This window comes from Sapajus apella, unplaced genomic scaffold (assembly GCF_009761245.1).
Source record: "Sapajus apella isolate SASKATOON/1434 unplaced genomic scaffold, GSC_monkey_1.0 scaffold8, whole genome shotgun sequence".
Taxonomy (NCBI): Eukaryota; Metazoa; Chordata; class Mammalia; order Primates; family Cebidae; genus Sapajus; species Sapajus apella.
Genome location: NW_022436948.1, coordinates 41,215,377 through 41,229,329, shown reverse-complemented (window position 1 = coordinate 41,229,329; position 13,953 = coordinate 41,215,377). Strand labels below are relative to the sequence as shown.

General features: G+C 39.1%; 1 pseudogene; it reads right to left on the bottom strand.

Moving 5' to 3' along the window:
* Window positions 1–6,659: 6,659 nt before the first annotated feature.
* Window positions 6,660–8,302, bottom strand: LOC116550646 (annotated as a pseudogene).
* Window positions 8,303–13,953: the final 5,651 nt, after the last annotated feature.

The following is a 13,953-nucleotide window of genomic DNA, read 5'->3' as shown; positions in this document are numbered from 1 at the left end:
CAGGTTCACAGCCGAATTCTACCAGACATACGAAGAGGAGCTGGGATGACTCCTTCTGAAACCATTCCAAACAATCCAAAAAGAGAGAATCCTTCCCAAATCATTTTATGAGACCAACATCATCCTGATACCAAAACCCAGCAGAAACTCAACAAAAAAAGAAAACTTCAGGCTGATATCCATGATGAACATAGATGCAAAAATCTTCAATAAAATACTGGCAAACTGATTGCAACAGCACATCAAAAAACTTATCTACATGATCAAGTAGGCTTCACCCTGAGGATGCAAGGCTGGTTCAACACATGAAGTCTATAAATGTAATCCACCACATAAACAGAATCAAAGACAAAAACCACATAATTATCTCAATAGATGCCGAGAAGGCCTGCAACAAAATCAACAGCCCTTTACGCTAAAAACTCTCAATAAACTAGGTATTGATAGAATGTATCTCAAAATAATAAAAGCTATTTATGACAAACCCACAGCCAATATCATACTGAATGGGCAAAAACTAGAAGCGTTTCCCTTGAAATTTGGCACTCGACAAGTATGCCCTCTCTCACCACTCCCATTCAATGTATTATAGGAAGTTCTAGCCAGAACAATCAAACAAGATAAAGGAATAAAGCATATTCAATTAGGAAAGGAGGGAGTCAAATTGTCTCTATTTGCAGATGACACGATTGTATATTTAGAAGACACCATCGTCTCAGCCCAAAATCTCCTGAAACTGATAAACAACTTCAGCAAAGTCTCAGGATACAAAATCAAGGTGCAGAAATCACAAGCATTCCTACACACCAATAACATACTTAGCCAAATCAAGAGCCTAACTCCCATTCACAATAGCTACAAAGAGAATAAAATACCTAGGAATACAACTAATAAAGGATATAAAGGACCTCTTCAAGGAGAACTGCAAACCACTGCTCAAGGAAATAAAAGAGGACACAAACAGATGGAAAAACATTCCATGCTCATGGTTAGGAAGAATCAATATCGTGAAAATGGCCATACTGCCCAAAGTAATTTACAGATTCAAGGCTATCCCCATCAAGCTACCTGTGACTGCCTTCACAGAACTAGAAAAAAACACCTTAAACTTCATATGGAACCAAAAGAGAGCCCATATAGCCAAGACAATTATAAACAAAAAGAACACAGCTGGAGCCATCATGCTACCTGACTTCAAACTATACTACAAGGCTACAGTAATCAAAAGAGGATTGTATTGGTACCAAAAGAGAGATATAGACCAACGGAACAGAACAGAGGCCTCGGAGGCAATGCCACACATCTACAACCATCTGATCTTTGACAAACCTGACAAAAACAATCAATGAGGAAAGGATTCCCCGTTTAATAAATGGTGTTGGGAAAACTGGCTAGCCATGTGCAGAAAGCAGAAACTGGACGCCTTTCTGACACCTTATACTAAAATTAACTCCAGATGGATTAAAGACTTAAACATAAGACCTAACAGCAAAAAAACCCTAGAAGAAAACCCAGGCAAAATCATTCAGAACACAGGCATAGGCAAGAACTTCATGACTAAAACACCAAAAGCAATGGTAATAAAAGCCAAAATAGACAAATGGGATCTAATTAAACTCCAGAGTTTCTGCAGAGCAAAAGAAATAATCAGAGTTAACCAGCAACCAACAGAATGGAAAAAACTTTTTCAATCTACCCATCTGACAGAGGGCTAGCTAACATTCAGAACCTACAAAGAATTAAAACAGATTTACAAGAAAAAAACAAACAAATCCATTCAAAAATGGGCAAAGGATATGAACAGACACTTTTCAAAAGAAGAAATATATGAAGCCAATAAACATGAAAAAATGCTCATCATCATCGGTCATTAGAGAAATGCAAATCAAAACCACATTGAGATACCATCTCATGCCAGTTAGAATGGTGATCATTATAAAATCTGGGGACAACAGATGCTGGAGAGGATGTGGAGAAACAGGAACACTTTTACACTGTTGGTGGGAGTGTAAGCTAGTTCAATCATTGTGGAAGATACTGTGGCGATTCCTCAAGGACCTAGAAATAGAAATTCCATTTGACCCAGCAATACCATGACTGGGTATATATCCAAAGGATCATAAATTGTTGTATTATAAAGACACATGCACACGTATGTTCATTGTGGCACTGTTTACAATAACAAAGACCTGGAACCAACCCAAATGTCCATCAATGAGAGACTGGACAGGGAAAATGTGGTACATATACACCATAGACTACTATGCAGCCATAAAAAATGATGAGTTACTGTCCTTTGTAGGCACATGAATGAACCTGTAAACCATCATTCTCAGTAAACTGACACAAGAACAGAAAAATCAAACACAGCATCTTCTTACTCATAGGTGGGTGTTGAACAATGAGAACACATGGACACAGGGAGGGGAGCATCACACACTGGGGTCTGTTGGGGAGGCTGGGGAGGCACAGTGGGGGTTTGGAAGGTTGGGGAGGGATAACATGGGGAGAAATGCCAGATGTGGGTGACTGGGGGATGGAGGCTGCAAACCACCTTGCCGTGTAAGTACCCATGAAACACCCCTGCATGATCTGCACATGTACCCCAAAACCTAAAGTACAATAAAAAAAAGAGTGTTGAATTTTTTAAAAAAATTTTGTTCCTCTTAAGATAATTATGTGATTTTTATCTTTCATTCTATTAATACAATTAATTATATTGATACTTGTAGGTTAAACCTACCTTGCATTCCTGGGATAAATCCCTCCTGGCCATGAATTTTATAACACTTTATAGATGTAACTGGATTTGTTTGCTATATTTAATTGAGAATTTTTTAATCTATATTGGCCTGAAGCTTTCTTTATTTTGTGATGTCTTTGTCTGGCTTTGGTCACAGGTAAATACTGGCCTCAAGCAATTATAACTATCATTTATGGTTACCTACCTGTTTTGCAATTAGGTTTTTTTTTTAAATGCTCTTTTTGTTGAGTGTGTGTGGATTCAAATTAGCCAGGTGTTACTTGCTTCCTGACTATAATGTTTCTTTTGTATTTCTTGTATGGTGTTCCTGCTAGCAAGAAATTACCTCACTTAAAATCTCGAAATGATTTGTTTTTACCTAAGTTTTTGAAAAAAATTGCAAATTAAAAGGTTCTTGATTGACAGGTCTTCTTCAGCACTTTTAATCATTGCATTATATATACCACTGTCATCTGAACTTCATTGTTTCTGATGAGAAAGCAGTTGCTATTCTTATTCCAGTCTCCTTGCATGTGACAAGTCAAATTTTACTTGCTACTTGTAAGATTTTCTCCTCATTCTATACTTTAAACATTTTAAACACAATGTCTTTCAGTGAGGATTTTTTTTTCTTTTTTTTTTTTTTTTCTGAGGCAGAATCTGGCTCTGTCACCCAGGCTGGAGTGCAATGGCACCATCTCAGCTCACTGTAACCTCGGTCCCCTGGGTTCAAGCGATTCTCCTGCCTCACACTCTGGAGTAACTGAGATTACAGGCACCCACCACCGTGCCAACTGAGTAATTTTGCATTTTCAGTAGAGATGGGTTTTTGCCACATTGGCCAGGCTGGTTTTGAGCTCCTGACCTCAGGTAATCTGCTGGCCTCGGCCTCCCCAAAGTGTGGGGATTACAGGTGTGAGCCAGCATGCCCAGCCAGATCTCTTTGTTTTCTATCTTACTAGCGTTATTTGAGCATTTTGGATGTGTACAATAAATGTATTTCATCAGATTTGGTAAGTGTTCACACATTATGTCTTATAATACTTTTTTCTTCTCCGCTTCTCACCTCCCCCCACATACTTTCATTACTCATGGATTGGTTCATTTAATGGTGTCCTATGTTTCTCTGAGGCTCTGTTTATTTTTCTTTCTTTCTTTGTATCTCTATTGTTCACATTGCATCATTTTTATCAATCTATCTTCAAGTTTACTGATTTTTTTTCTTCTGACATCTAAAAGCTACTATTGAGCCTCTCTAGTAAGGTTTTCGTTTATGTTATAGTGCTTTCCAACTACAGAATTTTCATTTAATTCATTAAAAATACTTTCTTTCTCTTTGTTAATATTCACTATTTAATGAGACTTTTTTTTTTTTTTTACAGAGTCTCGCTCTATTGCCAGGTACCAGGCTGGAGTGCAGTGGTGTGATCTCGGCTCACTGCAATCTCCATTTCCCGGGCTTAAGCAATTCTCCTGCCTCAGACTCCCAAGTAGCAGGGACCACAGGTGCGCACCACCATGCCCAGCTAATTTTTGGATTTTTTAGTAGAGACGGGATTTCACCATGGTCTCGATCTCTTGACCTCATGATCCGCCCGCCTCAGCCTCCCAAAATGCTGGGATTACAGGCTTGAGCCACTGGGCCCGGCCTGATGAGACATTGTTATATCTTCCTTTAAATCATTTAACATGGTTATATTTATTTATTTCAAAATAGTTATTATAGCTGGTTTGAAGTCTTTATCTGCTAAGAGTATCAACTGCATCCTCAAAGACAATTTCTATTGCCACTTTTTTTCTTGTGTATGGGTCACTTTTTTCTGTTTATTTTCATTTCTAATGATTTTTTTTGTTGTAAACTATACATTTTAGATATTAATTATAATAACTCTAGATCCTGACACCTCTCCACTTCCCATCTTATTGTTTGGTTGTATACTTATTTAGTGACATGACTGGACCAATTGAGTAAAGTCTATTTGCTGCACACTGTGCAGCTTCTGATGTTGCTTTACAGAGGGTACAGCCTTGGGTATGGGCAGAGTCTTCACCTAACCTACACACAGATGACTGTGATTTTAGCCGTGGTTTTAGCTCTTTGTCTCTTTCACTGTTCTTTCTATTAAACTTCGGATGATCTGTCGTGAATGGCATCAAGTCTAGTTATCTTTCACTAATTCCTAGCTGGTTGTTGTATTGTTTTTAACAAATTTTCTATGGTCACATTCAAATAAAGCATGGCCCCTTTTGCAGGAGTAGACTAAAAAGTTTTCATCAGGCCAGACTTTGAGGCTTGCTTTGAGCCCTCAAAATAAGGGGCTCTTTATAAACAAATTTTTCCTTGACTCTTTTGTTGAACTTCTATGTGATCTACTTGTTGCTGTCTTCTAGCTGCCTCTTAATAGCTCTGCACCAAGATCTCCATGATTTCCAACCTACCCTTGGGCATGAATGCACCTCTTATGCTTCAAATAAAGTCAATGTCTTTTGAGAGAGTGATAGCATTTTCTATTCTTATAGCATGCATCTCACCCTGGACAGAAGCTCTTCTACTGCTTCTGAGAAGGAGGCAGGAACAGTGGCCCAGTTTTCTTAGAATGACAATTCTGTCCTGGGCTTGGACATTGGAATGATGGTGGTGTATGGTAGCTTTGTCTTCTAATGTTCCTACTGGCATGGAACCTCCATTATATGAGTAAGCTGAGGTGGGAGCCAACTGGGGCTTAGTTTTCTTGGCCTGCTGCACCTGGCTTTAGAGTTTACGTTTTGAAGGTGAGGGCTGGGTGTAAAAAGAAACTCCCGGACCTTTCTGTCATGCTGCATGGAATAAAGAACAGAGCTGGGAAGAAGGAAGAGTAATACTCATAGCTTTTCCTTCTCAGGAAGAAGTCATAAGTTAGGGAGCTGGGAGGAGAGTGAATTCCATCTTCGTGGCTGCACCTGCCTGTAGTAGAACTTTTGTCACACTGAGCTGAGGAAGGAGAGTGAGTAGGCACAGATTATAATTGCATAGACTCTCTTGAGTAAATGTTTCTCCATTTGTTGTATGCCCTTAGGAACAATATCCAGAGACTTCAAGAGGTTTTTTTTTTTTTTTTTTTTTTTGGGTTTGTTTCTTTTTGCAATTTTCATGAGCTATAGTTGTTTTGTGGAAAGTTATGGTTGTTTTATTTCAGAAGAGGGTCCAAGGCAATCCTCATACTACGATTCTACAAGCACTTCTTGCCCTTTGTGCATTTTTGCAGTCTGGCAAGGGTGTCTTATGGTACTCAACGTATTTTCCAGTTCCTCCATTTGCACATGCATTTTCAGAGGACTGATTCTATGTATCTGAGTTTTGTACACCCTTCTCAGTGGTTGTTTGTTAAAGAATACACAGTACTCCCCACATACAATAATCTGGCTAAACCTCTTCCATTCAAAATATTATATTTTCCCCCAATGATCATCTTTACTGCCTTGTGGGCTATTTCTACTTCTCACATTTCCTTATTGTCTACTTTGACATGTCTTATAATACATACATCTCCATGAACCAAAGCAATTGCTCTTGAATGTACCCTAATCTCAATTAATTTTATTATATTCTTTGCATTCTCTACAAGTTATTTATTTTAGAAGTATGGGACAAAAATTCCCAAGTTACAGATCTAAATTATGGCATTGTATAAGGACAAGGCTACATTTACTGTATGTTTTCAGCAATAATCCCAATGATAAATACAACTATATTTTATTGAGCACTTTCTATGAGTCAAATCTTCTCCTAATTGTTTCACAGTATTCTTTTTTCTCAACATTCAGCAGCTTATGCTACTCTTATCCTTTGGTTCCCAGTGACAAACAATGAGTAATAAGGCCTCTGGTTTTAGTTCCTCTTGGATGACTTTATTAGCAGAGAGAGAGACCTGATGCTTTAGTTGAAATTTAGCAGAAGCACACCAACTGTTCTAAAGTACCCCTCATGTTCTAGAAATAGTGCTTTCAGTTGACCTTTTGACCAGCAATCTAGTGCATATGCCAAAACTTTCATTGAGAAGGTATTGACACATAAAAAGTTACCAACAAAGGCAACTCATTCATTCACAGCACACATTCGTGCCACAGAACCAATGTTAGTGGTGATAGTAACTAAGGTAGCTCTTGTCAGGTTTTCTTTACTAACAGATTCTTGCTTCTCCTTATAAATCATAATCCCAAAATTAGATGCTACAGCCCAATCTGGCAAACCAAATATTTCATAATCTCCTTCATAAATATCCCAGACCAGCTTGTCAGCTTGTGTGCTGTCACCATTGGATGCCATCTCAAGGCTTCAAAACTTTCACAGACAGTCAATAAACTTCATACACCCACAATGGTACCCCCTCCAAGGCTTGTCCCAGTCACTCATTTATAGTTGCCTTTGGAATGGACTGCTAAAATACTGACTCCTGAGCCAATGTTCACTACAAGCAGTGGATAGGGATCAACCAGGTTAAAATGCATCTTTTGTCATCACTCAGGTTCTGAGGTATTAGCAAAATAGTAGCAGTCCGCTTGTCCAGAGAAACTGACAGAGCCTATACAGCAAGCCCTTTACAAGGCAGTCAAGTTCATCTGATTTGTGCAGGTGAAGGTTTCCAATTGTGCCCAAATCTTTTTCAAACTTGTAAGCACCACCTCCTGTAGCACATAGCATCGTCTTCAATGTCGAGAAGATTTTATCTCTTCCCATTTGGACAAAAGTAGGCAGGTCCTGGATTAGACACCTAATAAAGTTCAAGTTCCCTCTTCCGCCAAAAAGTATTAAATCTTTCAGTTCAAGTTGTATATCCGGAATGCCGGTGATCCATATGTTACCTTAGAAGTCAAATATTTCCGAATACTTTTTAAACTCTCAACTTCTTCTTGCTCTTCCTCTGCCGTGGTATCAACAGGTTCAAAGTACCAGAGCTTTACTAGAGTTCCCCTGCTGCTCATGCCAAACCATGGGAAAGAGGGTTTCTTGGCATCTTTGTTTTTTTTTGTTGTTGTTGTTGTTGTTACTTTGTTTTGTTTTGTGAGACAGAGTCCTGCTCTGTCTCCAGGCTGGAGTGCAATGGCGCAATCTCGGCTCACCGCAGCCTCCGCCTCCTGGGTTCAAACGATTCTCCCGCCTCAGCCTCCTGAGTAGCTGGGATTACAGGCACGCGCCACCATGCCCAGCTAATTTTTGTATTTTTAGTAGAGACGGGGTTTCACCATGTTGACCAGGATGGTCTCGATCTCTTGACCTCGTGATCCACCGGCCTCGGCCTCCCAAAGTGCTAGGATTACAGGCGTGAGCCACCGCGCCCTGCGGGCATTTTTGATCTTCCCCGCATCGGCAGCGGGGTGAGGGGCAGCCTGGGATCCAGGCGCGGAGAGCGGAGGCGGCGGCACCGGAGGGGCCTGGGGTTTGGGATGTGGCGGCCCCCGAGGCATTGCCCTGTCCTGGGGGCGGCCTCCCACCCCCACGAGGGGCGACCCGGAACCAGAGAGCTGGGGAGGGCCGCCAGCCTCGCCGCTCGGGAGTCCCCCAGTGTGTCTGCCAAACATTGAAAGCATACATTTATAAAAATAATAATAATAATAAATGAGAGACAACAGATGCTGGAGAGGAAGTGGAGAAATAGGAAAACTTTTACACTGTTGGTGGGAGTGTAAATTAGTTCAACCATTGTGGAAGACAGTGTGGCGATTCCTCAAGGACCTAGAAATAGAAATTCCATTTGACCCAGCAATCCCATTACTGGGTATATATCCAAAGGACTACAAATCGTTCTACTATAAGGACACGTGCACACAAATGTTCATTGCAGCACTGTTTACAATAGCAAAGACCTGGAACCAACCCAAATGCCCATCGATGATAGACTGGACAGGGAAAATGTGGCACATATACACCATGGAATATTATGCAGCCATCAAAAACGATGAGTTTGTGTTCTTTGTAGGGACATGGATGAACCTGGAAACCATCATTCTCAGCAAACTGACACAAGAGCAGAAAATCAAACACTGCATGTTCTCACTCATAGGTGGTTGTTGGACAATGAGAACACATGGACACAGGGAGAGGAGCACTACACACTGGGGTCTTTTGGGGAGAAATAGGGGAGGGACAGTAGCGAGAGGGGGGAGTTGGGGAGAGAGAGCCTGGGGAGAAATGCCAGATATAGGTGAAGGAAAGGAAGACAGCAAATCACACTGCCATGTGTGTACCTATGCAACTATCTTACATGTTATTCAAATGTACCCCAAAGCCTAAAATGCAATTAAAAAAAAAGAAAAAAAATGAGAACCATAAGAAAGAGAAGTAACTTGCCCAATACGACACAGCTGAATTATATATTCCAGAACAGGAAATAGAAAATACTTTCTCTTATCGCAGATCCTGTGAGATCATGCTCCACATTTAGTTGACACTTACAGTGTTAGCAAAGGATTAGGATATTTTTAGAGACCAGAGAATAAGAAATCTGGATGCACTATTAATACAGACAACTCAAGCAAGTATTCCAACCAGGTGATTTAGCTTATGTATATAATCTTTCGCATCCTCAAAATAATACGTTCCGAGGAATTTTCTTAGAAAAAACAAATTTGGGGGCAATAGGTCTTTATTTTCATGATAGTCTGCATTGAATGTGTGTAAAAGTAAAATAATGTTACTTTTTTTAGTCTTCGCCCCCAAATCGGCCATGTTTTTGTGTTCAATTTAATATTTTCTTTTCCGTTATGTACACTGGGATATGCTACATGGCTTACAGTAAGGAATCATTGTGATATGAAATGCCAAACCCAACATCATATTTCTTGGCTCTAATATCATTAGACAGTCATATTTTATAGCTGTGACAGCAAGGCTATGACAGATGACACTTTGAGAGTGTTGGGGGAGAAAGCTCATATAGCACTTAATCAAATGGTTGCAATGTCTAAAAGGATTAAAGTCAAGCAGACTGTGACTCATAAAATTATGTTTCCTATTATTATCTTAAAACTGACAATGAAATACTGTCTTAAATGTGTGTGTGTGTCTTATTCTTTTTGAAAAAAATTTCCATAGCACAAAGCTAATAATATTTTTCCCAGAGATCTTTGTATATTGATTTTTTTCAAAGTATGCATGCATGTATGTTCTCTCTGTGCTTCCTGAATACTTGAGATAGTGTCTGTGGTAAACTACATATTAAAGTTATTTTCTAGCTAATGAGTATTAATTAGACTATTGGACAACTACAAACATCTCGCACACAAATCCACATGCACACACTCTCTATTTTTGTATCTAAAGGAAGCAAGAATGAACGAACAAAAGAAAAGGGAAGGAAGGAAGGAAGAGAAGGGGAAGGAAAAGAAAAAGAAGAAGGAATTACTTTTAAGGTTCAGAGATTTTTGTTAAGACATTTTCAGTGTTGTCATTCTGCAAAGTAGATATGAGCAATTCCAATTCTAATTTATTGCCTAATGTTAGAATAGAACTTGCCCTTTGTTGCCTTGCTCAAAAGAAAAAACAGAAACAATTTCCACTTACCATAACTTACAAAAGCAAATATGAAAATTGGAAAGTCTTCTAGCAAAAAAGTTTAAAGTGTGTTGCCCTCCAAAATAAAATTTCCGTATTCCTGAATGGCTACATTATAGCTGTTTACTCTCAAATGTTTTCTAAGGCAATTTATTGTCAGATTTTCCTTTTGATAAGAATTCTGGATTTTCCAATAAAAAATTATAGCGAATGTTTAGTATGGTGTCTCCAAAGTCTCCCTTTCATTATTGCATTTTTCTTTATAATCATCATGGTTTGTTACAATGAAGATCTATCTTGGATGTACAATAATGACTCTTTTGACAAATTTAACCACCAAGCACTTTTACCTATTAGAAACAAGTTACTGAAATAAAAAACACCATTTATTAACAGTGAAAACAGATGTGACAAACCTTCTATAATGATTTATAAAATAATTGAGACACATTGAGTCCACATGGCATATTGTGATTTCTCATACCTACAATAGAATGAAATAAGTTCCAGGTTAGCGCATTCATAAAGGTTGTCTAGTTTTCAGACGTTGAGCAAGAAATGCCTGTAATCTGTATAAACATAACTAAAATTAAAATTTATCCTCTTTGCTTCTGCTACTGTATAAATTCAACTATATGGTACAGCTGAAATCCCCCTCTACACTACCTCTGAGGCATAACATAACAAGAAGCCAAGAATCCATTGAGTTGGTCTAAAACTATGATTAAAACTCAAATGCTTATAGGTCTCAACTAAATGTAAATGAGTGTAAATCTAAAACCTCTATGCATCTCTGTATTATTTCTGCTTTTCCAAAAGAGAATAACACCTGGATTGTTTTATGAAAATTTCCAATTTTTAGTATTGGCTCAAAAATTTTTAATTAAAAATTTAAAACTCTGTAATCAGAAATCACAAACTTATTCCTGAAGCATGCATGCACGCACACACACACACACACACACACACACACACACACACACCTCACCTAGGCCCAACTGAGGTCTTCTGGCAAATCTATGATGCTTTAGAAACTGATTTAACACCGAAGCATTTTAGTCCATATACCTGAAAATTAAATTTTCAAGAGAGAACATAGGAATTTTGACAACTATATTTCATAACCCATTGATTATACTTAGATTTTTTTGTACTTGGTACATTCTTACTCATTTCAAATGATGTACTGTTTGGTTGAAGAGATTGTGAACACATTTATTTTTGCTAAAGTGAGGGAATCACAGTGAATATGGTTGTAGTTTTAAAAAGTAATATGTAATATCAAAATATTCACATTTTGTGTAATGAAACATGACCTTTTCCCAAACACATGTATATTTTGAAATGCACATGAAACCTTGGCTTTAAGGATCACAAAAATGATGATGTTGGCCATGACTTTAGCTGTCACAAACTCTCAAATGTTTTATTGTACTCTTATTGAAACATGCACATTGCTCAAGCAGTGGAAGCATCCTATATACTAGATAGAATATATTCAAGCTCCAAGCGTATAGCTTATACATGACAGGATATGTCTAGACAAAATTGTCATATAAACCTTTTATATTTCCTAAGCCTGTGGAAACAACTCATCAAAGTTTATGTTTTCTCCAGTAAAAAAAAAAAAAAAAGTTTGTTAAAGCATTATCTTAAAATCTCTGCAATTTAAAAAAATATTAAAATGTAACATTTAAAGAGAATATGTAGGTCACAGCCAATTAAGGAAAATTTACCACTTTCTCACTGATTTGAGAATAAGTTTGCACTTAAAAGGCTTTTTCTTTTTTTTTTTTTTTTGGAGGCAGAGTCTCTCACTCTGTTGCCAGGCTGGAGTGCAGTGGCGCAATCTCGGCTCACTGCCGTCTCCGCCTCCAAGGTTCAAGCCACTCCCCTGCCTCAGCTCTGGAGTAGCTGGGATGACAGGCACCCACCACCATGCCCAGCTAATTTTTTTTTTTTTTTTTTTTTTTTTTTTAGTAGAGATGGGGTTTCACTTTGTTGGCCAGGATGTTCTTGTTCTCCTTAACTCGTGATCCACCCACCTCAGCCTCCCAAAGTGCTGGGATTACATGCATGAGGCACTGCCCCGGCCTTAAATTCTTTAGTAATTGTCTTATGCAACATATATGAAAAGGTTTGAAGATCTTCAGAATTTCAAGAAGTTTAGGCCTGGTGCCATAGGTCACACCTTTAATCGCAGTACTTTGGAAGGCCCATGTGGGTGGATTGCCTGAGGTAAGAAGTTCTAGAGGAGCCTGGGCAACATGGTGAAACCCTGTCTCTACTAAAAATACAAAAATTAGTTGGATGTGATGGGATGTGCCTGTGATCCCAGCTAGACACGAGGCTGATCTCAGTTACACAGGGTGCTAAGGTAGGAGTATCACTTGAACCCAGGAGGGGGAGATTGCAGTGAGCCAAGATCAAGCCCCTGCACCACAACCTGGTTGACAGAGTGAGACTCCATCTAAGAAAAAAAAAAAAGATTTTTAAATTAAATTTAATCTTGATGGTGTGGGGTTTTAATGCATCTATTTTGAAACAACCTATTTCATTTTATCTAAAAGCACCGGGGCAGATCCAAGATGGCAGAATACGAACGTCTCTGGAGTGCAGTTCCCAGTGAGAACAATGCAGAGGGTGAGTGAACACTGCCTTTCCAAACGAGTTATTGCTGCCCACAGACCAGGAGATTCCTGGGCTGAAAAGCACCATGAGTTTCCAGCACAGCTGTTTCAGCAGGTGCTGCAGGTCTCTGCAAGAAAACTCAGACAAATCTGGGCAGCCATTTCAACTGGAGCCTAGAATGCCTGGGAGACAGAGCTACCCATTCAACTGAAAAAAAAGGGGATGAAACAGGGAGCCAGGTGATATGGCTCAGTGAGTCCCACTCCCACAAAGACCAGCAATCTGAAACACTCTGCACTGAGAGTTTTGCAGCAAGTGCAACTAGACTTGGGACAGTCCAGCTTTTTGGGGGGAAAGCATCTAGCATTACTGGCAATCCTCCATTACAGAGGTAGTTCTTCATTAATGTGGCAGAAAGTAATTACCTTGGCAGTTCTAACTATACCTCTATAAACAAAACTGGAAGAAAGTGCACACAGCAGCTAAGCAGAGCCCATGGCAGCTCAGCAACACCTCTGCTGGCAGACTGTGACTAGGTTATCTCCTTGCTTGGCAGGGAAGCTCTGAAAAAAGGAAGAAGCACATCAGAAACTTATAATTGAAGCCCTACCTTCCCAGGACAGAGTACCTTGGAAAAAAGGCGGCTATGAGTTCCGCTGCAGCAGACTTAAACGTACCTATCCAGCAGCTCTGAATGGAACAACAGAGCTCAAAACTCAGCACTTGAGCTCCTATAAAGGGCAGACTGTTTCCTCAAGCAACTCCCTGACTCACACATATCCAAAGAGTCACCTCATAAAGGAGAGCCCAAGTTGACATCTGGAAGTGTCTAGAGGGAAATTTATCACAATAAATGCCCACATGAGAAACAAGGAAAGATCTAAAATCGACACACTGTCATCAAATTTGAAAGGGCAAGAGGAGCAAGATCAAAAAACTCAAAAGCCAGCAGAAGACAAGAAATAACTAAGATTAGAACAGAACTGAAGGAGATAGAGACACAAAAAAATCCTTCAAAAAATCAATAAATCCAGGAGTTGTTTTTTTT